A 25,348-nucleotide genomic window follows, 5' to 3' on the forward strand; every position below is an offset into this window, starting at 1 on the left:
GTGCACAATATGCATAATCCAGTAGTCCAGATTTAGATGAATAAAATTAAGTAAATAAATAATGTGAGGTGAAAAGTATTAATAAAAAAACTACATTTAAAATCTATAATTCACTGCAATTTTACTGACTGCTTTGCACGTGATATTCAAATGAATATCAAATAATTAAGTTTTTATGTGATGCCAAATGACAAGAACAAAATTGAAAATGAACGAAATATACAAGGCAAAATATGACACACACACAGTCACATATGCACAAAGAAAAACAGTGGATTTGCAAGCTATGAAATGAATAGTAAACATTTTGACAAGGCAGTTTCTGATTTCTCTCATTACAGCGATCTCACTGCAAGTCACCGTTTTACATGAAGTGAACACAAAGTGTTTACTGTCAATTTACTCTGATGTATCTTTAAGCAGAAATGGCCTTAAGTGTATATCGTTTTGTGTGGTATCGAAGACTGTTAACAGATGTTTGCTGGTTTGAGGCGACGGTTAATGTGCCTGTTAAAAGTGCAGCACTCTGCCTGATTGTAAGAGCCCATGCCTCAGTGATGGGCAGATGAGAAGCTCATGAGGCATGTGTTTGCTCTGGCAAGCTCCTTAATTGTTTCTGTGTTTATACAAAAGACCACGCCACTGAAAACATTATTCTATCTTCTCATTTGTGCGCTCAAAGGATTTGATCGAGTATAGACAATGGAGTGGAAAGAAGGCACGAGTGATTTGAAAAGTACGGCCACAAACTCCAAACCCCATTTGTCTCTGCCACCGTTCCCATCGCAACAGTGAGTTAATGAAATTAGGACAAAATGTTTTGTACATTATACTGCCATTTCCAATTATATTCCAGGGTTCTGGGTATCTCTGCTATCGATAAACATTGGCCTTTTACACAAGGCCACAAAGATAAAAACTCTGAGTAGTCTGAGTGCTATCAGATGGCACGAAGAAACCAGAATTATGCGATAAAAAGATGAAATTATGATATGCATTTACTCTATTTAAAATGATATTATAATGTTATGATATTATGATACTTTGCAGAATAGCTTGGCAAATGTAGTGCTTTCTTGCGGTTCAAGTCCAATTTAATTATTAATAGAACAAATATATATTTTTAAGCATTATAACAAATCTGTAATAATAAAAAAACAATGACACAAAAGGCTTTTTCACACACACGGCCATAATGGAAGCTGCATTGTCATTTCCCAGAAGTATATTAATTTACTTCTCCCCTAAAAATATCACACCCTCCAAGCATACAACACCACCGAGGTACAAATATAACCACATTAAAGATCGACCCTATTTCTACATTTCACACTCACTACTTCATCACGTTTTCTCCTCCTTTGCCCAAACTTCTTTTCTCATTATCTGATTGCTAAAAAGTCTTTACTATCTCCGATCAGACAACACAGTAAGCTGAGTTAAGTTTGTTTAGCACAGCGTCTGAGGCAGAGAGCTACCCGTCTCTGATGCTGCTGGCACCGGCTCAACTGTGCTCTTACCTGGACCTAGATGGCTTTGAGTCCTCACAAACCACACTCCCCCTTTCTTTATCCAGCCTCCACCTGCCCCAGCAGCAGAAAACAATGTCACTCCTTGTTATTGCAGCTCAGTGTCACAGTCCAGAGCCATCCATGACACAAAAAGGCTTGTCTGAGAAAACATTATTGTTATTCTGGAGCAGAATGGGAAGAGAGGGCTATAGCGGGGGGGAACAGAGGCGCACATTGTCTCTCTCCGAGCCGCAGCCCTACTCCGCTGTTGTTTCCTCCTCCAGGTCCTCCCTCCTCCCCGAGCAAGGGGAGCACAGCCAAATGACGGAAAGGTGATTCATCATTGGTCTACGACAGCTGCAAACTGGATTAGCCCTCCCCCAATCAACATGCAAAAGCGGCTTAGCCAAGGTAAGCAGGAAGGGGTGGTGGTGGTGGTGGTGGTGAGGGGGGTTGTGGGGGTGAAGGTAGGCAGAGGGGTGAGGGGTTGGGGGGGGGGGAGAAGGGGCCGAGGGGGCAGCGGAGGGTGGGAGAGCCTGCCCGCTTTCCTGCTTGAGGTAGCCTGCTGCTGGAAGGAAGATGGGACTTGTTGAGCAGTGACAAGTCAAGCGTGACACCCCTAGCATCTTCAGCAGATCTTTCATCTGCAATTGACACTATCTGAAATTTATCAGCACTCCCCCCTCCCGGCATACTGACAGGTCCTAATGACCGTCAGGGCTGCTTCCCGCGGGCCTGCCCCAGCCTGGGGCCATGGCACACTAGAGACATACACACAACTTCCTAACTTCACAGCCCCAGTATTCACAATGGACAGAAAGAGAACAATATATAACACAGACATTATATAAATCTTTCTCCGTGGCAACACAAAAACTCACGCTTGTGTCTTTTTTTTTTTATGTCTTTTTCTTTAGCACACAGAAACACATAACTCATGCCTGTATGTCTGCATGCACACACTTATGCACAGGGCACTTCAGAGGCCCCCAGATCAGTGGTGCAAAATGCGCACACGCACACACAAACACACACTCACACACGCAGGGCACTTTAGAGGCCCCCAGATCAGTGGTGCATCTCAGACAATGAAGGCGACTGGAAACAAGAACACGGAGAGCATATGGAGCCACATATGTTTCCTATGACGCTACGAATGCCTCTATTACTCTCCTTTAGCTGACAGTTACATTTTGCTCTGTCCACTCCCGCTCTGCTCGTCTCTCTCCGAACATCAAGCGGAGCCATATACTCGCATGGCCATAACACTATATTAGACCTGACTCCAGCCCACCATGGGATTACAGGGTCCAAAAAAAGGTCAAAGGTATTCAACTGGTCAGGAAAAAGGCATATAAAGTATTTTTCTAAAAAATCCTAGCATGATTTTTTTAATGGCTGACTGTTTACATGAGCGAGGGTAACCTGAGCTGCATGAGTTTTTTTTTTCGTCTTTTTTTTTTCAACAGGCTTTGCTCTTCACACCAAGGCAAAGCCTTCATGAATACCATTCCAGCTTTACAATTTGCCCACTCTCCCACTGCTAATGGTACAGCCATCTTAGCAAAAAATAACCATTACATTCTCACTTTAGAAAGCTACGGACAACAGCAGTGCCTCCTCCTGGCATTTCCCAATACTAAAATACGCAGACGGGATGTAAAAAAACACAAAAATATCAATGGAAAAGAAAGTCCACAGAGGTAAAAGCCATAAAAAGGAAAGAGAAACACATTTTGCCACAGTACATTAACAGCGATCACAGAGTTGTGGAGAGAGTGTGTTGTGGTGGAGAGATGTGGTATGGTGTGTGTGTGTGTGTGTGTGTGTGTGTGGTGGCTGGTTTCTCTGTTCAGCAGTGCAGGCCAGTGGAGCCATTACCATGCTGGTGTTTCAGCCATTGGCAGCAGGTGAAACCGGCCAGGTGAAGAGACAGAGGGGGATGATGGGAGAGGAAGAAGGGAGGAGGGGGGCAGGGATTTAAAAAAGCACAAGCCTTTCTTCTGCGCCGCTAAATATTTATTGTTTAAAAAAAAGGGGCTGCATTCAGCATCTTTGATGTGCTTCTTAGTTCAACCTGAACTGCCAGGTCTTTGAAGCTAACAAGAACAAAGCCAGGCTAGATGAAGCGCTGGAAGTGTCATCAAGAGAAAAAGAAGAAGAAGAAGAAGAAGTGCCACAACACGCTTCACTCACGGTTGTTTGCTGGCCCTTTTGTTTCGCTTTACTTATTTCAAGACCTGCGTCTCCAAAGGTAAACACAGCCACAGCCAAGCTTTTAGCATAGATCATCTCCGCATGCAGGCTGTCTGACCCGGCACAAATCGCTTCTTCACCTTTGCTACATATTTCGTCACTATTCAGCAAAGAGTTACCAAGGTGTTATATCACCTGCAAAACTTTTAACAGATTTGTTTAAAAATATTTTCACATGTTAAAGCTGCAAATAAAAATAATCACACCAAAGATGACACTGAAAAAGAGATATGCTGAATATGCTTTGTTTATTTCCACACCCTGTGTCATCCTTACTAGATATTACTTCTATAGAGCATAGTCCATATAGTCCTTAGAATTTTACAGTCTACGTAAGCCATGTGTTGTGAGTTACAACTTTTGAAAAACAATGCTTTAATCAAAATCTAACTTTAAAACAACTAATCCCCACTTAAGCTGGTCAGCTGAATCCACATGGTGGCCCAGGAAAAATAAATCCACTCTCAAAGAATGTAGATGCGGACAACAATTGAACACAGATGTGAGTGGAATTAGGCACAGTTTACAAAATGCTACACTTCACTTGTGTCTCTGTACGTGGCCGAAAAAATGACGGCTGCCAGCAAATGCAACATTAAATAGCTGGGTGTTTTTTCATCCTCAAAAGTAAAGTATTTTAGATCAGACAGAAATTGCACATTTTTAATAAAATGGATAGAAATGATATGGTGGTGTAATTTTGAACAATGAGGGCATTTTTTTTTAAACTTGTTTTCTGTGAGAAAATTAGTTTGTTTAAATGTATTATTACAGCACGAGAAAATGTAATAAAATATATAGTTAAACAAAAACATCTTTAGATAAAATAGCATGAAATATTTTTTTTAATATTTCATGTACATTTATTTACACAGATGAACTGTACCGGTCTGCACAAATGTGGCTTACGCCGACAAATTATAAAAGCACATGGTGTTTCACACGTAATTTAAAATGTCATACTTGTCTGTAATTAAAAGCACAATTATTAACAGATGTGCTGTGTGTTGATGTGCAATTTGTCTCTCTCATTTGGCCCAATCTGACATGGTGCTCCGGCAATTCACTCAATAGCTACGTTAAATCTGTTAATACTGTGCTCTTCAACCTTTCGAAATTATTTCCAGAAGGCCAGTTCGCCTTTGAGGGGCCATCGAAACAAGATTTAAGGTGCACATTTTATCACAAGCTGCCTACCACCGTGACCACCGCAGTCAGAACGAGAGAGAGGCTTTACAACGCTGAGATGAAAGAACGCCAAGTGACAAATCTTGACGATTATATCACTTCAATGCTTGTGGCTTGTTATTCTCTTAAAATCTGAAGCAGTGATGTATTATGTTAATGAAATTATTATCTATGCAAGTTAGGAAGCAGAGGAAATTCTAAAATTGCTTAGTTCATATAAACACTGCAGAAGGTAATAAAGTTGCAGTTTAAATTTTAAATATATGATCAGAGGCACGTGCAGTACAATCCTTTTTGACTACAATTTATCTCAACTCAGCGGCTTCCTTATTATCTTGCACAACGTAAACATATTTCCATTTACAAACAAACACACTAGTGGGTATTAGTGATTGAGGACCTGTAATGGCAATCAACAGAAATCTTTAAAGCTCATTTCCTGTTCTTTCAGCCACATATTCCAGGTCCAAACAGTGGCTTGTTAACAAAATAACACCCAACAGTATTTAGTAAACAACCCCTGCCCACTAATCACCCAGTATGGGCTACTTAATAGGAGCTCCCCTATTTCCTTCTTCTTTCTCTCGCGCTCTCTCTCCCCCTCTTCCTCACTAATAGCTCTATCAGTGAGGCTCGATCAATTAGCCCTCTGTGTCTTTCACCATTTTCAATCTCCTCCCTGAGAGAAGAGGACAAGGGCTCGGCCGGCTAGACACATCTATACGGAAGGCATCAGGCCTTGGGCAAACAATGCCACCGTCACCGCCGACCACTCCTGCTTGTACACACTGCTGCTGCTACACAAGCATGGAGCTCCACAGCCAGGCAGGGAGACCCTGATCTCTCCCTGTATGCGTAAAGCAAATACACAGTGTAAACAGCCCCGAATCAGCCTGCTCATTATCAGTTAATTGGATAAATAAGGTTATTGTGTGAGTGAATGGTCGCAGCAGGCAATCACAAACACTGTCATGTTTGTCTGCTCAGAGCGGTAGCTCACTGGCCTATCCTAACCTCTCTATTTCCTCTCTTTCATCTACTAACACACACCTTTCTAAAGCAGGCGTTTGAAAATGACAGGAATTAGAGGGTGAAAAAGGAGGAAAAAAAAGCACAATTTGAGAGATGAAATGCCCTTCACACACATCATAATTCTGTGACTTGTGATGTAAGCCTGTGATCACACAGAGGACATTAAACCAGAACATCCTTCAATTAGAGAGGCTGGTGATTACAGCGGGTGAGTCATCTTTACTACACGCGAAACACTGGCGAGCGGAGATGCAGCACGGCCGGGAGTCGAGGCCTGTTGTCTCGGTCAGACGCCGAGAGCCTCTCAGGTCTCCTCGCAGCATTCCTGGCCTCAGCAGATGGCATTGGATGTCAACTGCTTTAACTGTGTTGGTTTTGTTTGTTCTGCCAGTCAAAAAGGGAACTCCTGCAGGGAGCAGCGTGTTTTCGTAGCCTGATCAAAAAATGTAAACTGGGCCAAGCAGAAGAACATCCCATATTTCAAAGGGGAATTTGGATACATAAGCAACCAGGATATTACTCTCTCGTGCTAACAAAATACTTTTTTTCCTGGTATTTAAAAAATGTATTTTCAATTAATGCATGGATATAAAATCGATATAATAATTTTTAAGATGGCAATTTTATGGGACATTATCTATAAATGTTATTTATAATTACAGATAAATTGACTTAAATGTCTAAAGCTATTTGACTAAAAACAGAACGTATAGTAATATAAGTAGAAGCTGTTAAGCAATTATGAAATACAATGTAATATACCATGAATTGTTATTTAAATATCATCGCATTACATTTTAAAATTGACTTCTTTATCAGGAAGCGAGTTGCATTTACTTTCACTTAAATGAAAACTAAACATTCATCAAGAACAATTGTTTTTTTTAGCTAATAATCTATCATCATCAATGAATTGCAGCTGACCTGTGAAGATTAAAGCCTTCCTCTTTGGTTGATATTATTAGCATTATTATACATTTTTGAACAGCTCTACAGTATTAGAATTATTATAATAATAAAGATGTAGTAGCTGTTGCCATAACAATTAATGACAAGATAAGTGCAGAAATTAAATGGTTACTCCTACTGCTCTATTGATATGAATACTTTAATTGAGAATTATATTTTGAATTAAATGCTGATGCAAATGTACCAAATAAAGGAGATAATTCCACACACACACACACACACACACATACACACACTGAAATACTCAAAAATTACAGGACAAGACAGTTATTAAACTAACATATCAAACATCACGTATACATTAAAGTCATACTCACTACAATTATGGTTGAATCCCCGTGTGTTTATCCCTTCTTATATCTTCTTTTAACAAAAAAAAAAATCTGCTACAGAGAGATCGTTCAGTCCAGCAGAACGGACAGCAAACTTTCTAAAAGAGTTCTTCGGGTGTTTGGTAGAATCTGTAGCACAATACATGTAAACTACAAGACTGCTTTTTTCTTTTTCATTTTAGGTGTTGGAACCCATGGAGCCCCGCGCCGCCGTATCTCAGGAGACCCGGTCCTAGTGAGAAAGAGAGTTGTCCGATTACTGCTTCAGGCAGTGACTAGTGAGTGTCTGAGGAAGAGGGAAAAAAAGAGAGAGAGTGAGAGAGAGAGCGAAGGAGAGGGAGGGAGGGAGGCAGTGAATGAGGGAGGGAGAGGGAGGCTGCTGCCGTTTTGAAAAAGCAGAAAAGTTGCTCGGTGCTCTCTCACAGGAAGACTTTGGGTCTGGAGGAGGCACGGGGGAGTTGTGCCTCACACCAGCTCCCCATATGTCATTCACTCACAGCTTTAAGCAATAGAGCCCTCTCCAGATTGTATCAGTGGAGACTAAGACAATGAAAGGGCAGATCTCTCCACCGGCCTGCCTGTCCACTGGAACACCAGGCTCCGCTCACACACCCCAAGGGCCCACACTTTTCTTCTCCCCCCCCTTCTTTCTCTCTTGTTTTTGTTATGCTCTTTTTTTCACCACAAACCACATTTTTGTGCTCTCTCTTGTGAGTCTTAGGTCGCTGCTGGATTTCTTTTTGTCATAGAGGGACTTCTGAGGGTAAACAAGGGCTTAGGTCATTAGCTGAGGTGATGGGAAGCCGGAGGTTTAAAAGCGGCCGAGCGGCTCGGCTCTGTCCGTCTCCACAGCAGTCTAGTGGAAGTCCTCCGTCAACACATACACGCCGCGTCTGTGTGCAAGGTAATGACTGCCTTCTGTCTGCTCCAGGTTATTATTTCAACTGCGCGAAGCTGCTATAACACACAAGGCCGTGCTGCTGCTACTGCTGATGAGCTCAAACTGGTGATTTATTCAAGCTGGTGATGATGCTTGTACAGCTTTTTGCTTCAATATGTCATGACTTCTTTTTTTTTTTTCCAAGAATATCTGTTCTGTGTAATGAATGGTTGAGAGGTCAATGGAGCATTTTAGATTTTTGTTTAATTTCCACATAATAAAACTGTGGGTGAAATACCGACTGTAATACTGAAAAATGATTACCAAGAAAGAGGAAATCATACATTTACTATGGTAAAGAGGTGGTGACAGAAGAAGAACACCCACTGCTAGAAGAATAGTATACTGTGTTAGCGGTTGGCTTATGTATGCACTACTTGTAGTCAGTGGGTGATGATAAGAAATAAAAAATGGTGATGTATGTCACTAAAAGAGCTCATTCAAATCTTTTTTTTTTAAATCATACGGCATTTTGTTTCATTCAATAACTAATAAATGTCTACATAATCATCTGTAGAGTTCACAACCCGTACTGAAAGCAGGTCAACACCAACCAACCTCTGTCGCAGCAGTCAACAAGGAGCTGACAGAAATAGATTCAAGCTGCACTGCTCCTGATTTAAATATACTGCAGTAATGATGTGGACGACGTGCTGGAAATATAAGTGTATACCTCCTTTTCCAAACCAACTCCCCATAGGTAAATCCATAGGCTCACGTTTCAATATCGAAGCATGAAATATATTGCACATCGAACAGGTTCTTGATAACTCAATTGACTAATAGATGCTTGGGGACTCTCAAGTAACTATTTCTAATAGCAGAGGGGGGTACACATGACAATTGAGTTACTGCATTTACTCTGTCGCTCTCTATTTCAATAAGCAGCTGTACAAAATTAGTTTGAGATGTAATTTTGCAAGTGAGTTATTTTCAAATTGCACAGTGTAATTATCCAGAGTTGTTTATGTTTCAACGACTAAACTCAGATTTTCCTGCATGCAGTGCTGTACGGTGTGTTTTGAATCAAGGCTCCAATTAACCTCGTAGTTTTACTGGTGATGTTCGGTGATTACTATTTTCATGTTCCACGGTATTAAATGAGAGGCTGTTAAGTGCAAACAATGTCATGCAAAATGTAGGTTAAACTTTGAATTTAGTTGCATGTGCCATTAAGCTTTTTTTGTTAACCTTCTGATGAAAGGCAGTCACATAAATACATTATTACAAATTAAGTTAATAATATATTCTGCACCTATAAAAATGTATATAGCCTAATAGAACCTCTGCCAAATGGAAGCTTAACAAAAGATGCACTGATACTGCTCGACTGACATCAGCTCTGAAACGTCACTTGCCAAAAACTATATCAAGTAAGAAATTCGAGAAGTGAGCTAAGATTAAATGCGAAGCCGTTCTTTATTAAGGATTATCTTGATGGGACTCAATGGTCCTCATGTGGGGTTGCAGGGATGCCTGCCCTGCAATTTAGAGTGAAGAGAGATCTGCACTGTCCTCCACTGCCAACAGGTTATCCACTCAGCTTCTCACACACATGAAAATAGACTCACTTCCAAATGGCTGATTCCGTTTTCGAGATAAGGAACGGGGGGGTTAATGTACATCTAACTGGAATCCTAGTGCTTGGAAAATTTTAGATCCTAAAGTGCGGCGACTTTTTTTGCTCCACAAAAGGGGAACATCTCGGTAAAGTTTGCTTATCTTGACAGTGAATACATAAACAGTGCGAAAGGTGAAGGAACGGTGTGACAGGGGATCAAATGGTACGGATGAAACAAAATGCTAACACCCTGGTGACACAGTTGCAATATTTTCATATGCATATGCTGCAAATTTGTTTGGGTAGAGCTACTACAGTGTTTATACAATGTCACACATCGGGCGGGATCAAGTTCCCTTTTTTGACATAAGTCTCAGTAGAGCATTACACTCTTAACCTTCCCCCAAGAAGGGAAATCTGAACTTGGGATAACTTTGGATAAAATAACAGTTTTTATATGTTTATACAGGCATTACTAGGTGAAGTGTTCACCTATTGACTAAGGAGGAAATACAAAAAAACCCTTTACTACACAAACCTCCCGTCCTGCAGCCTTGCCCCTGACACAAGTGGGACATTAAGTTTGCTGGATGGCAATTTGTCAAAGAGCTCTGTAAGTGCTAGGTACTGGATATTCCTGAGTTATTCAATGTGCATAGTTTCCTGTTGAAAATAACCGAGCTGCACAGAGTGACATATCCTTGGTAAAGCAAAACAGCACTGATGACCAAGGGAAATTCAAGATCATTTTCAATACTATTCCATTCCTCCTCTGTTCCCACTGCTTGTGTTTTCATGTGAACTTAAAAGCAACTCGCTTAGCAACAATGACAGCTACAGCAATCAAAGCGAAAACATCAAGCAACCAACATATGTTACCTTGAGTTTACGATGTCTTTCTGCATGCAGTATTCAACTACAAACAATATAACATTAACCCATCTATCTCCCGGGCTTTCATTAAACTCTAAAGAAAAACTTTGATGATGACAAGTTGCCACCACAAAAAAAGATTTTGACAGTGCAGACAGATCATTTTGAAGTCCCTCAAGGTAAATTAGTAGCAAGTCAAGTGCTTTCAAGTGGTGAATGAAAGTTTCGAGTGAAGCCAGAATTTCTTATAAACAAACATCAGGTTGGCCCGCCTCACCGAGGAGCAGTGATAAAAGTAAACACGGCATACCTCAACATGAAAATACATTGCAGCTTTTCCTCCACAAAAAAGCGAGGAACAAATGAAATGGTTAACCTCAGTGGACGCCACAAACTAAAATTAACAGAGTGACCTTATGTTGTAGCTAAAATACCCCTTTGTATGTTAAAGGGCATAAAATATAGCAAGCAAACTTTAGAATTTACAAAAGTCATTTCTAAATTTCTAAAAATCCCAGTGCATGCTAAGTAGTATTTGATTAAAGAACACTCAGCGGGCACATTTATCCAAGCATACACCACGAGAGACGAGTTGTACTTTATGACCAGTGAGGCACACCTGGAGAAAGTCTATAAGGACCCCGAAAATCCTCAGACAGACACTTTATTGCTCTCCAAAGGCCCAAAAAAAAGCCAAACAAGCACACTTTAGAGACCTATTACTCAGAATGAGACATCACTATGGCTGGAAGTATCACCGCAGGCGTTACGCTTAAAATATATAGCCTGTTAAAAGATAAAGAGAATAATAAGAGTAAATTCAGCGTAATAAGTCACATAAACAAGGTTTATTTAATTTATTTTGAGATTTATGTTCTCCATTGAATCAGATTTCAGTTATTAATATGGGATTTCCGTGGGGATATTTTATAAATGAAAGTATTCTCCTCATTCATATTTCAACACAAACCTATATACGGAGGTACAATTCTTATGTGAAGGACCACATCACATGCTAAGCTGTCACCGTTGGAGTTGGAGCATTGGAGTCGTTCTGAAACCAATAAATTTATCCTAAACTATCCATCAAAATCTTAGAGGCAAAAAGTAGGTGAATGCAGATGCAGAATATCCTCACTTTTCAATCAGTTCTAACACCTATAGTATAAATAATTGTACACAAGGTTTGCCAATTTTTCGGGGCCCCAATTGATGACATCATCTAAACACTACAGTAACAACAGTAACTGTAGTGTTCTGGTCACCAGCTTGGCATGTGTGAGATGAAAAGCGTGTGGCAAAAACTGAGCTTTGTGAGGAAATTATTCATATGTTTTTTTATTATTCACTAAACAGACCAGATTTGAAAGAGACCATATTTTGATCAGCATCATTGCGCTGTTTTTCTACATTTACACCGGAGATGATTATCAACATAACAGCATTTTTCTGACACACCATATGGGCTACTTCATTTGAAATGCTTTTGTGATTTAAACATATCCATAAGGCAATGATCTTAGAATAAAAACATGTGACCAAATACTAGCAAATACATATTTTGAGATTTGTTTCATTTAGAAAGGAGGGTAGTTTCTTGTTTCTTTCCATTCATTCTTCTTATGCTAAGCTTCTTTTTTTCAGGCCTCAGTAGTGTGTAACCAAACTGAATGTTGGATGGACCATTTTTTAACAAAACAACAAAGCGTTCATATTGTATGGCTCGCCGCATAACACACACAGTGGATAAATGCTCTCATATGCCTTTCCCCTAGATGCGCTGAATTCAGTGTTGGATGAAGCTTCACTTCACTGGTGCAGTTTGAAATGATACTAAAACATGTTTGCAGTCTGGAAAAAAAGACTAAAAAGACACAATGTACACCCAAAAAATGGTAAAACATAAATATAGGTCCACTGGATAGAAAATATACAGTATATATTTTCCTGCTCTTTCCTCTCAAAACTGCCCTACAATTTGACAATTTGCGCAAACAAACAGAGAAAACATTTAGATTTAAAAATCAGTTGATTCCTGTAAATTGAAACGAGCCATCTTCTGCCTATATTCCCTAATTTCATAGCTGCAAACTTAAGGCTTACTTTGATTGCAGATATTGAGCAGATATCAGTGATTGGTATAAATAACGTAGGCGGTATGAGGGCAGTAAGTGGAGGGTGTGACTTTCTAGTAGTAATCTGTTATTCTGGTTTAAAGACAGAGCCTCGTCAGCAACGCCACTAAATCTAAGTCAGCTGCACCCTAAAATGCCAATATGTTTGGTAATAAATTTTCAGCACCCCTCTAATGGCAGCATTTGTCAGGCCTGCTCCAACTGTCTGGGCCTGTTTCTGACTTGCGCAACCCGGGCGGCCAGAAATGTGGCACTCCCCGTCTCCTCCACAGCTGCCTGCCCAGTTGGGCCCAGGTCAGCAGAGTGCTGGGGGCCGGGGTGCTCATCAGCGGGCTTGTAGTGGGTCTGGCCCATGAGGAAGGAGGGGCTGGTCATCACTGGGAACTTATGATCCACCCACCACCAACTCCCAATGGGTTAGAGTACAAAATGCAGAGGTTATAGACTTAACTTCTGCCTTGCAACCCCACCCCCTCAGGCTGACTCTCTGTTCCTGTACCCCCCTCAACTCCCAACCCCCTGAGTCACTCACCAAACCCCCACTAGTCCAGCCACTGTGACATTTGTGAAGCCAGGAGTCCACATAACAAAAACACATTAGGCAAATGTCTGGGGTCAAACGTCTGTTTGAATTGGCCAGATGAAAGCCACTTAGATTGGGTCTGTGCCATTCTGCTTAGAGACTAAATACAGTTACAAAAGAGGCAGTGCTGTGCAAGCCAGTGGTTTGTCTCACTGACAGAATATGCTTCCACATTCAAGTTCTGGTTATGTGTGTGCCAAAGGACGATGCAAGCGCTCGGACAAGCCTATTTAAGCCCGGGGTATTACCAATCAGCTATCTATCCCCATATAAATAAAACAGAAATACAGACCGGAAAATAACTTACATTTAACCTACATCCACATTTGTTCTCTCAGAAGCAAGTGCAAGCGGACACAGCAGAGTTATTTGCAGTGATGAATGGGCATTCCCATTGGACACCAGTTTTCAGTAATTTTAAACTCCTGGACAGACTTAACAGCTGGGCTTATCTGTCTACCCGGTCTCCTTCTGCGTGTGCACCGAAGCTCGGATTATCTAGGCACCAAATGTCACTCGTTTTATAGAACAGCAGGAAACATGCTGAGCTGCACAATTTTTCACAGCCTTGAGGACAGTGTGAACTATTAGCGGCTTGCCGAACCAGTGGGTGCCTCCAATCATGTCAGAGGGACTTGAAGCATGACAAGAAGGTCCAAAATAACCAATGGGGTAATCACAGTTTAAGACTATGCGAGGAGAGTGCTGACGCATATGCTAATACCTTACCCCAAAGTACCTCTTGGTGACTTCTGTGCATGCGTCTGGTACTTGTCGCTGCAGTCATCATGAGCAACGGAGACAGCCTTTCATTTATTGTTTTCACTAGAGCACTACTGCTACACTATCAATATCCAACGAACAGGAAGAGCTGTCCAAGTTACTTTACAAATGAAGAAACAAAGACTGCATCGTCCAAGTGAGGAGACTGCTACCAGTGGGGTATAAACCATAAATACAACAGTAATTCGTTGAAAGTAAACATCAATTCTCTAATGCAAGTCCACTTTCTTGAGACCTCAGACTTTGTAGCTTCCTAATGCAGTTCATTTGGACAAACATATCATTGTGAAAGACATCAATAGAACCGACTGGACTAAATGATATGCCAACTTTCCATGTTTGTTTCCTCTTGATGTGTTTGGCCCTGCTAAAAGGTGACTTCCTCCATGAGGAAATGGAATTTGCAATGCACCCCTTACAGCACACTCTCCCTTTGTACTTGTGTGAAAATATGTTGTATCTCATCCAGCTAGAACTGCTTACAAGTGAGGGAGAACAATCTCATATTTTACAGTTTTCCATAGCAGAAACCCACATATTGGTGTACAATATTGCTCTGTTTCAGTAAGACATTGTCCCATAGATAACACAATAGTTTTATAGTGACAGGCTAATGCATGGTGCTCTTGAACAATTTAACTCAAATGTGCTTTTTGCTACAATAAAAAAAGATTCTCAACAATAGCAGCAAAATATGAGAGACAAAAGCATCACATGACCTCCTCCAGGCAGGACACGGACAGTTTATGTCCAGTAGAGAATAAAGTCTAAGTGCAAAAACAATTCCGTTGTTTGTGTCCTTTCCATAAACTGCATGAAGTTTTTCCTGTAAGCTTTTCATCTCCTTCTGTCGTAGAATTGTATTTATTGCAAAGCAGTATTACCGGAATATAAAAGTGCTCATGAGGAAGCCTGTACAGTAAAATGTGCATTTCAAGGGGGAAGTAACAAACGGACTAAGGCAGGTGAATAACCACAACAGTGGTGTTAAGAGTGAGCATGATGCTGGAAATGTATTGACAGGTCAGATTTACGTGCATTAAAAAGCTTTAAAGACAGGAGTGATTGATTGTTAGTTAAGTTAATGTATCTACTCCATAAACTAAATGGATTCCTATTGATATCTTACCTCTTTTAAAAGTCCATCTCATTCTCCATCTATTGTCCAGCCTTTTTAAATCTTCTCTGTTGTCTCAAAGGTTTCTTACTGTACTGTATCTACATTTGGTTATCAACATTTTTATATATACTTTTACAACTACAGGTCTTGAACTGAACCTTGAAAATGTTTTTAGGAACAATATGAAATAATTGCAGCAAAATAAAGGCAACTTTGAGAGAAAATAGAGGTAATGGTATTACAATAAACTATATGTGAAGTGTATAAAGACAGTGAGTAGAACTAAAAGTTCGAGACAGATTTTGAAATTGGAGTAAAGTTTGATGCAGCTGCCAAATGCCTTAAGGGAGATCTCTTCTTGAACTCAACTTGACACCCTTGATAATTAATACGTCTTTTCCAACCCTGTGAATCAGAGATAAATTATCACTTTAATATGGAGGGTTCCCTGATTAACCTTTTGCTTCAGTGAGGGCAAGACGTGATGAACTGCCAAGGACCTCCGATGATGAACACATGAATCATCAATACCAGCAGCTCCGCGCGGCTTTGCTAAAAACACAAGCAAAACCACAACAAAGAAAATCCGGTCATCCGGGGCATTGCCTCTGACTCCAAAATAAACATTACGTTTTGTTACTAGGATCCGCTTCTGCATTGAGGGAGAAAAAGCAGAGAGTGGTAAAACAGGGGAGAAGAGTGTGAAGCCGTCTTCCTCTCGACTTTGTGACTCAATCGCTGAAGCCCCAGGTGTTTTTTGTTCTCAAAACATCCAGTCAACTCTCGACTGTAGTTGACTTTCAATCTATCAAAAGCACAAGAGGATATCTCTCTTTTAAATGAATGAATAAAATTGTTTGGTAACGCTTTCTGTGCCTACTAGTACCAGCTAGATAGACCTATAAATAGCTCAGCAGCCTGCCATGGAAACAAACAACCGCCTAGCCTCGGATCAGTTACAGGAGTAGCAACTTTTTATAGGTCACAAAAACTTCCAGTTGCCTAGGAAACAATGTGGAAGAATAGTGCACTTTTGGATGCAGAACAGGTAATACTGGTCAGGGCAATTAGAGGGCCCATTTTGTTGAATAGGACTTATCAGAGAGCTGGCTTGGGGTAATTGAGGGGTTTGCTCATTCACTGGCCACGGACTGTTCTGCTAACGCTGCACCTGGGCCAAGGCACCTTGAACAACTCACAATGGAAAGAAATGCCTGTTTGTTTTCTGTAAGCCAGGGGGGAAGTATCTGGTGGAAATCTACCAAAGGACGAGACTGGTGGTTTAACAAAAAGCCACTATCTGAATCTGGATTTCCATTTTGACTTGGATATATTATTAATTCTTTAGTCAGGCTTAAAGTGGAAAGCAACGGATCTGTTTGACTACAATTGTGTCCAGAGCGCTGAGCTCGAGACGTGTCGCCTTTCTGTATGTTATATAACATCCATTTATGTTCATCTGTGTCTGCTTTACATTATTTGTGCGCATCAGAAGCTTTAATATTTTGTTTTTTGGCAAGCAAGGTGCTTCCAACTGTCTTTATATTGTTTCTCTCCAGGCCTCTTTGTTTCCCCGCTGCATTTGTTGTGGATACCTGACTACAACTCCACCACATCTGGATTAAACTCTTCCTCTACCTGTTACTAAACTCCCAAAAGGCCAATACATTCACAGCTGTGACTCTCAGAGCAGCCTGGCCCATCCATTGCATGATGACTATGCAATTTACAAAATTACAAGCTAGCTGAAACCCTGCCCTAAAGAAGCCCCAGACTCTGCCTGAATTATTAATCGACTATTGATGAAGGCCTGATAAATGCACTCGGCTCACCGTCCCAATGACATTCTTGCCTCCTGCCCTAGGCCACTTCTCTGCCTGCCTATATGTTTCTGTCAGTTGATACAAAAGTTTGCAAGATGTGAAATGCGCTCATTTAAATCACAAAAGGTAATTGTTTTCAACAACGTATCGGCTTACATATCTCAACTGTACTGCTATATCTCTCTTGCCCGGGAACTCAAATAAGCACACTTCCATGCCAGCTAATTACAGTTTCACACTGTGTGACAGTCGACAATCTTCCCCTATTCTGTTGGCCTGCCACCAAAGTCTTCTAATGTGCTCACACAAGGGGAATCAACATGCCAACCTGATGGAGGTATACAAACATCAGCAGAGAATTACAGGCAGGATTTTGATTACTTCTCTGCCTTTAGGTATTAATATAAAATCCATCAAGCTTTAAGAAACTGAAGAGAACATTAAATGCCAACAAAGTGGACACGTTTTCTACGGGAACTAAAGCATGAATGTAAACGCACAAGGGAATGCATAATACCGCACATGTTATGGGGCGATGCTAATTTAGCAAAATAATGCGCATTATAAAATGATAGTCAAGCACTTCTGACTGACCCCTGGGCCTGATCGTCCATATCTCCACCACCATCACCTCTAGCAGCTGCAGAGCACTTAATAAATTGCACCTTTAACAAAAGGAAAAGGTGATGAATTGAAAAATGTTTAGCCCTTTCATGCATTATTAATGCGGCCTCTCCCTCAAATCGGCCGCTGATAAATAATTAAAATTAATCTCATTATGGGAGTTTTCATTATAGGATAATTTAATTAAATGAAAGCCCAAGGACCTCAGAGGGCCTGGAGCCACTAGGGCCCCGTGCCCTACTCCTCTAATGGGTCGAGGACAGGAGAGTGCGCTGGTAATGCACAGGAGCCCATACATTATTTAATGGATCCCACTAAGTAAGGACAGATCAATGATAACTTGTCATCTCATCAATGTGTTGAAAGCATTCCAGAGCCCACTGTAGGACAAATCCCAAAACTGGAATAGAAAAATATCTGCACGCACATTATTCGGAAAGCCCACACACACGCACGCACACACACATTTACTGTACGCCGAGCAATGTCACTGAGGATGCAGCTATGAATATTCTTTGTTTGTGCATAATGAAATGCAATACCAAATAGAGGATGCCTGTGCATTTTTTACTGATGGGAAAGCAGCGGAGGGCTGGAGGTTGGAGGATAAAGGGAAAAGGGAAAAGACTGATGCCTACATTACAGTTCAAGTCAAACATGCTTCAGTGCAAATGGTGAAGGGTACAAGGTGTACATCTGATACCAAACAATAAATGATATCGGAGTCAAATGGGGGCCATTAAAGACCTTCTTGGTGAATGAGAGGAGGGGCTGAAGAGGAAGAGGGTATCTGGGTTTGTCTTGTCTCCAGGAGCACTTAAGCACTCTAATTATCACACAGCAGTGAAGATGCACACATCTATAGCTCACATCTTCAGCTGCTCTTCCACCACACATGGATCGAGTTCTCGGCTATTCACACAAGCACCAAAATAAATAGCGGCTTTGAATAAAATAATATATCAAATGTACATATTCATGATAGATATTTTACTCTCTATTATGTGGGTTAAGGAAATGAGCTGCATTATGTTTAGCCCTCCCTATAATACACTACTATGTGTTATTACTCAGACTCTATTGTTATTGCCAGACTTCCACAAATTAAATGAACGCAATTATTATGCTTAGAAAAACACTGCGGGAAGCGTGTGATAATGAAGAACATATGTGACAGACTTTCACTACGATGTATAAAATCTCTCATTATGTGTATGCACGTCAGGCCTGCATTTCAAAGAGGAAATCTTTAACATAAACATTAGCATTTTGTGAAAACAACTGAGTAATTAGTTTAGGGCATAATAAGCTGGGGTAGGCACACAATGAAAGAAAGCATTCTGGCTTTAAAATGAATAAAAATTGATTGTGTCCCAATAAAAAACGAATTGGCGGAGTGTTAACTGGATTCCACATAAACGTCTGTAGCAGTCCCTGGCCGCTTTATTGTGTGCTAATGCAATAGAGAACACTTAGCAATAAATGCTCCTCTCTGATGAGCTCACAGAGGCTTTCCAAGATGGCCTGATGAAATTGTAAAAATTAGATTTGAGCTAGCTGCTAATGACTCCTAAAACAAAGGAAAATCTCTAAATAGAATTAGCCTGCCCTCTCCTTCTCTAAATACATCATATGTAAATTACTGTCATTCGGAGAAATATGCTTGCCTGGAAGGTAAAGCCTTCATTAGAGATCTCAGTAGGTTTGGGACTCGAACAAGAACTCCTCCAGGACATTTAAAAAGTTTGAGCACTGAGAGAAGGTAAAGGTATTGTTCACTCATGGCAACACATCAGAGATGTGACTAAGAAATCTATTTTTCATTATTTTAGTCACACCAGATGGATTTTGTTCCATAGCTGGGGGCACAGATGCTGTGTTGTCATTGTTTTAATCCATATTTGTATTTAATTTGAAATCCAATTGTGCTGAATATGTTTTAGCCAAGTCAATGTACAATTTCTCTAAAACACAGCATTCTCACATATCTTCAGTAAATCAGTTCATAAAGGCAGCGGCACAGACACCAATAGTTTCTCAGTGAAAGGTATTCAATACAGTCAGTTAAATTAATGTAGGGCTGCAACTAATGATTCATTTCATTGTCAATTAATCTGATGATTATTTTACAGATTAATCGATTATTTGTTTGGTCTATAAAATGTCAGAAAATGGTGAGAAATGTCTTCCTTAAATGTCTTGTTTTGTCCACAACTCAAAGATATTAATTTTACTCTTATGGAAGAGTAAAGAAACCAGAAAATATTCACATTTAAGAAGCTGGAATCAGAGAATTTTGCCTTTTTTTCTTCTTAAAAAAATTATCAAACTGATTAATTGATAATCAAAATGGTTGGTGATTGATTTAATAGTTGACAATTAATCGATTAATTGTCGCAGCTCTAAATGAATGAAAGTCTGAATACAATTTTTATTTGAAGCTTTTAACAGGTCATTCTTGTTCTCTGAGTTATATAAGCTAAACTATTTACATTTCACTTGGACAATTATTTTCTTAATCATAATAAACTTAATGCCTTATCTAATCGTAAAATACTTATTGAATAATCAGTGAAATTAGTTCTCTGATTTGCAGCAAATAAGTTGTTTAGGTACGATTTTACAATTCAAACACTAAGAACAGCTGCAACTATTAATCGATTAGTTGTCAACTATCAAATTAATAGGCAACTATTTTGATAATCGATCGGTTTGAGCAATTTTTTAAGAAAAACAAAAGTCAGAATTCTCTGATTCCAGCTTCTTAAATGTGAATATTTTCTGGTTTCTTTACTCCTCTATGACAGTAAACTGAATATCTTTGAGTTGCGGACAAAACAAGACATTTGAGGACGTCATCTTGGGCTTTGAGGAATACTGATCAACATTTTTCACCATTTTCTGACATTTTATAGACCAAACAACTAATCGATTAATCAAGAAAATAATCGTCACATTAACTGACAATGAAAATAATCATTAGTTGCAGCCCTAATTCTAAGTAGAAAGTCAGAAATACAGTATATTGGCATTAAACAATATAATTCAGTAGACGAAAACAAATAATTTACTTTCTATGTCTAACTCTGTCATTCAGATTGCTCCAAGATAAACAATACAACTTTGCCAACTAAAGGTTCAGAAGTGTTTATACAATTCTTACCACCAATTATTTGCCCTTCTAGAGAAGCCTCCACTTAACCACTCAATGACCATTCACACTACCCTCTACTGTTTGAATAAGGTCAAGAAAAACAGACATGTATAACAACTTTGCGGGAATTACGCCACCAATTAAACAGGATAAGTCGTGTTTGCAGGAGCTGCTCAACTGTTTCCTAATACAAACAGAAGGCCTGCCAGTTGCCTAGCTTCAGGACACAGCCCTTGTGTGTTCCTACCAGGTAGGTAATTCACTTATCTGGGCATTGTTCTCTGTTCATCCCTGTTGAATCACACGGCTTTGCCATGAGATTTGCCCAGCTTTAGGTAAAACCTCCACCAAATATAAGCACAGACCTCACAGGGTTTCCCAAAATAAAACCATGCAGAATGTTTAGTGAACTTAAATGTCAATAATAATAGAAATAGCTTAAAGAAATGCACTCATCACTTCATAACTGTATGGTAAGCACTAATGGACTGTAAACAATGTGTTTTATATTTATATAATTGTGAAGAAAAGCAGAATATCAGGATTTCATGCACCCAGAATGTGTGCTGGACATATGTCTGTATGGCTGCAATTGAGACGGTGTCTGCATGGTAGTGAAGTTTGAGTGTTTTCTGGGGGTCTGACAGGAGGATCACATATGGAGCAACAGCCAGACTGCAGCTGTGGGGTATTTCCACTGTCCATAAGCACCTACCTATTAATGGGCTTAAAGAAACTCATAATAACTCAAACCTGCCAAACTGTTTCTGCACGACTCTTACATGCAATGACTTCTTATCAAACCAAAGGCAAGCAGTTATTCTACATTACATTTCCTGTTTCCTTGCTTGCATACAAGCAATAGCAAATTCTTAATTTGTAATATATTGCCAAACTAAACCCCCTCATTTTACACTTTCTAGAAAATATACTGAAAACAGATGTCAAAAAATAAAGCTATGTCCATTTATGACATGTACTGTAGGTGTCACATTTAATGCGTCTTCATAGTTAATCGGCCCTGATGTTCTTGAAGGAGTCAAGCAGCGGATTACAGTAATTGAAAGTCCATACTGCGACAGAAATAACTGTTCTCACACAGGGGCTAGACCCACTGGTGCCTTTTGCTGTCTGTTGGCGAGAACTAAATATATTTTCTGCATTCTGAATGGCATTCCACTCGAACGCATACGTGCCAGTAGTTAACAGTGTATGAGAATAAATAGCTTTCTCAGCCAAGCCTTGAGACATGTCAAAGATGGGTGATTTATATGTGATTTGCTTGTTTGCAGAAATATATATTAAGTATAGGATCATGTGTAAAGAAGTATTCATGTCAGTATGTTAATTTTGTCTTTCCATTTTTATCAGATTAAGTCAGATAAACTCGTGCTTATACATATTGACAGAGTAATAACACTTTTGGCAGAGCAGTAGGGCCTAATTTCTAAGGATCTTAACAGTGAGCCAGAATTATGTCACTCTGACCACCTGTTCCTCTGAAAAAAAACGTCACCGGCCTTAAGTAGTTCCGGCACACATCCAAAATGTGAACTTCTGAACCGGAGTGCTTACTTTCTCATTTGTGTAGAAGCAGGAGGCGGCAGCGTGTAGCAACAGCCACTCTAATTTCGTGGTGGTGGTAGAGGAAGGGTTTACATAAGGGATGTGCTGTTCTGTGCCTGTCACTCAACCTGCCTCTGATTGGCAAACGCACGATTGAGGCTGATGCTGTTTCGTGTCACCTAGAGGCTAATGAGAGATTAAACATCAGTAGCAGAAATGCCAAATATTGTTTCAGTAGTCCAGCAAGGAGTTCACACTTGCATATGTGGAAATAACCGACAGAACATTTCCTTATTGGGTGAATAAGTGTCATAATTAGAAGCTTATTCAAGCACAGGAATGACACGTTCTAACAAATGCTCACTTACATGATCTATCAAAAATAGAAAATGCAATCATCTCAGTAAAGTAAGGCTTCATATATTAATAATTGCTCATGAATTAGTTTTGATAGAGGGTCACCGAAAATAATAGCTGTGCTCAACAAAACTAATCCTTTCTCTGTCAAGGGAAAAAACAAAATGTTCTGCTGCTTACACCGTCTGTCTTCGAGACCAAGTTGCATTGCAGGTGTAGCACCAGTATACAGTATTTCTTTTGGCGTGGAGCTCTAAAATAGCTGCGCAAGCATTGGTGGACCACACACAGCTGTTAGTGGTGTGGTGCTGCTGACATCATTGGAGTTTATGCCAATTAGCCGTTCTCCCTATTTGCAGGGTGCTTGTCATGAATGAATGACAGACACGTATGGACCTGCCTTCACAGCCATGTAACAGTGCACTCGCTCTGACGCGCAATAAAAGAGTAAACATAACAATAAATGTTTAAAAGATATGAATAATAATAATAATTGACTGTCAATTTATTAAACGTCATGGCTTATTTGTCATGAAAAAGATTTACTTCTTTCTAGGGCTGTCAAAGTTAATGCATTATTAACGTGTTAACGCAAAATAATTTTAACACCACTAATTTCTTTAACGCATTAACGCAATCGATCTTTCGGAGGTTGTAGCAGGCTCAGTTTTAAAGCTGGAGTGAAGATACTGGTATCATGTGAAACTAGAAAACCTAAGGAATTGGTACCAACTATATTTTCAAAGGGGTCCCTTGACCTATGACATCAAGTTATGTGAATAAAAATGGGTTCTATGGGAACCCACGAGTCTCTCCTTTACCACCCTTTACCACCTTAGTTTGGGGGAAGTCATAATCAACTCAGCACACTGACACACGGACAGCTGTTGTTGCGTGGTGGGCTTGAGTTTACCATGTTATGATTTGAGCATATATATATTTTTTATGCTAAATGCAGTACCACGATGCAGTTTCTGGACAATATTTGTCATTGTTTAGTGTTGTTAATTGATTTTCAATAATAAATATACACATACATTTGCTAAAGCAAGCATATTTACCCACTCCCATGTTGATAAGAGTATTAAATACTTGACGAATCTCCCTTTAAGGTACATTTTGAACAGATAAAAAAAATGTGTGATTCATTTGCGATTAAATATTTGAATCGATTGACAGCCCTACTTTTTTAATATAAAGCTACTTTAAATTTGGAGTTCCTGTGTCTGCCCACAAACACAACAAAGAGACAGACCTATCAGGAGCTACAGAGGAAGAAACTGCATTTACTGCACAAGACATGTTTGTGTTGAATGAAAGAGGCTTGCTGAGGAAACCAGCCCAGCAGTGGTCCATCATGGGAAGCAGGGCGACCACTATACTGTGGTGGCCTTGATGAAATCAGCTCACACTAAGGCCTACGTGCTGACAGTGGGGATAACGGTGGTCAGAGTTATTGCAGGGGTCCTGACACTCAGCCCAGTGGCTGACCTGTACAAGAGGCTGATAAGCCACAGAGCGCCAGTAAACTACAGCAAAACCTGAAGTAATGTTTCAATCTATGGGTGACACAACAGAGACAGGCGGGCAGGCAGAAGAGGGCACTGTTTTTCTTCACTGTTACATACAGAACAATACAATGATAAAAGTGTTATCTAATAAATGGCATTAAAATACATTTATTATTAAGAGGATCTTGCTGTGTTTAAAATATTATATAAAAAGAAGATAATCTAGCATGTGGACTATTATTACAATGTGGGTCATCATCCTCTAATTACCAAGAAAATCATTAAATTTCATTTTAGGATAAGAGACAAATCTCTCTAAAATGTTAAATATGACATTAGGTCCATTCAAGGATTATAATACACCTACTGTATGACTGTATGACTGTGTGAATGAAGGCCGGTGCTGTGTGTCCTGCTCTAGTAAAGAGAAGTAGCCACATGCCCCGCTCCATTTGCTCCATGTGTTAAGGTGTCTATCATGTGCGAAACAAGCTATTTTTCTTCAGCCGTGCCTTTTTGACTCTGATGACATAATGCTGGAGAGAGTGGGCGCTGTGGGGAAACGTTCCCCACTCTTACTTTAATACACCTATTTAAGAACAGCAGCCTTTCACACCAAGTTCAGCAGGAAGAAGTAGTAAAATGAAATGGCCAAGACCTACACTATTTCATAATTAATAGGTAGCAGCGAGAGGAGAGCGCTCCACGCTGACGTAAAAAGATCAACAACGTATAAAAGTGATCATTCATTCTCCAGAAAATTACGGATAAAAAAACCCAGCGCCATATGTTATTCCTTTCACAGGAACAAAATCATAACAAATTTGAAATACGCATCGAGCTTTTTATAATCTTTGATTACTTTGCTTTATTTGGAAGTCCTACAGAGCTGCTACTCTGCTTGCCTATACGAGCTAATTTGTTACTGAGGTGGTCCCAAGCTCATACCAGGTCACCACCTGCGAGCAGTACTGTAAATTACTTGGTGGGCCTAATTGCCCATGTCCGCTGTATTACTATAAACCACTAG

The 25,348-nt window shown here is 40.0% G+C and overlaps 1 protein-coding gene across 6 annotated transcripts in view; it reads right to left on the reverse strand.

Moving 5' to 3' along the window:
* The window catches only part of eya1 (EYA transcriptional coactivator and phosphatase 1), a 64,107-nt gene that overhangs the window by 33,147 nt on the left and 5,612 nt on the right, over positions 1-25,348 (reverse strand). For all 6 annotated transcript variants that reach the window (XM_037757084.1, XM_037757082.1, XM_037757085.1 and 3 more), the window contains exon 3: positions 7,274-7,574. The gene's annotated coding sequence lies outside the window, so the exon portion shown is untranslated. The remainder of the gene's footprint in view (positions 1-7,273; positions 7,575-25,348) is intronic.

The sequence above is a fragment of the Sebastes umbrosus genome, chromosome 21 (genome assembly GCF_015220745.1).
Source record: "Sebastes umbrosus isolate fSebUmb1 chromosome 21, fSebUmb1.pri, whole genome shotgun sequence".
Lineage (NCBI taxonomy): Eukaryota > Metazoa > Chordata > Actinopteri > Perciformes > Sebastidae > Sebastes > Sebastes umbrosus.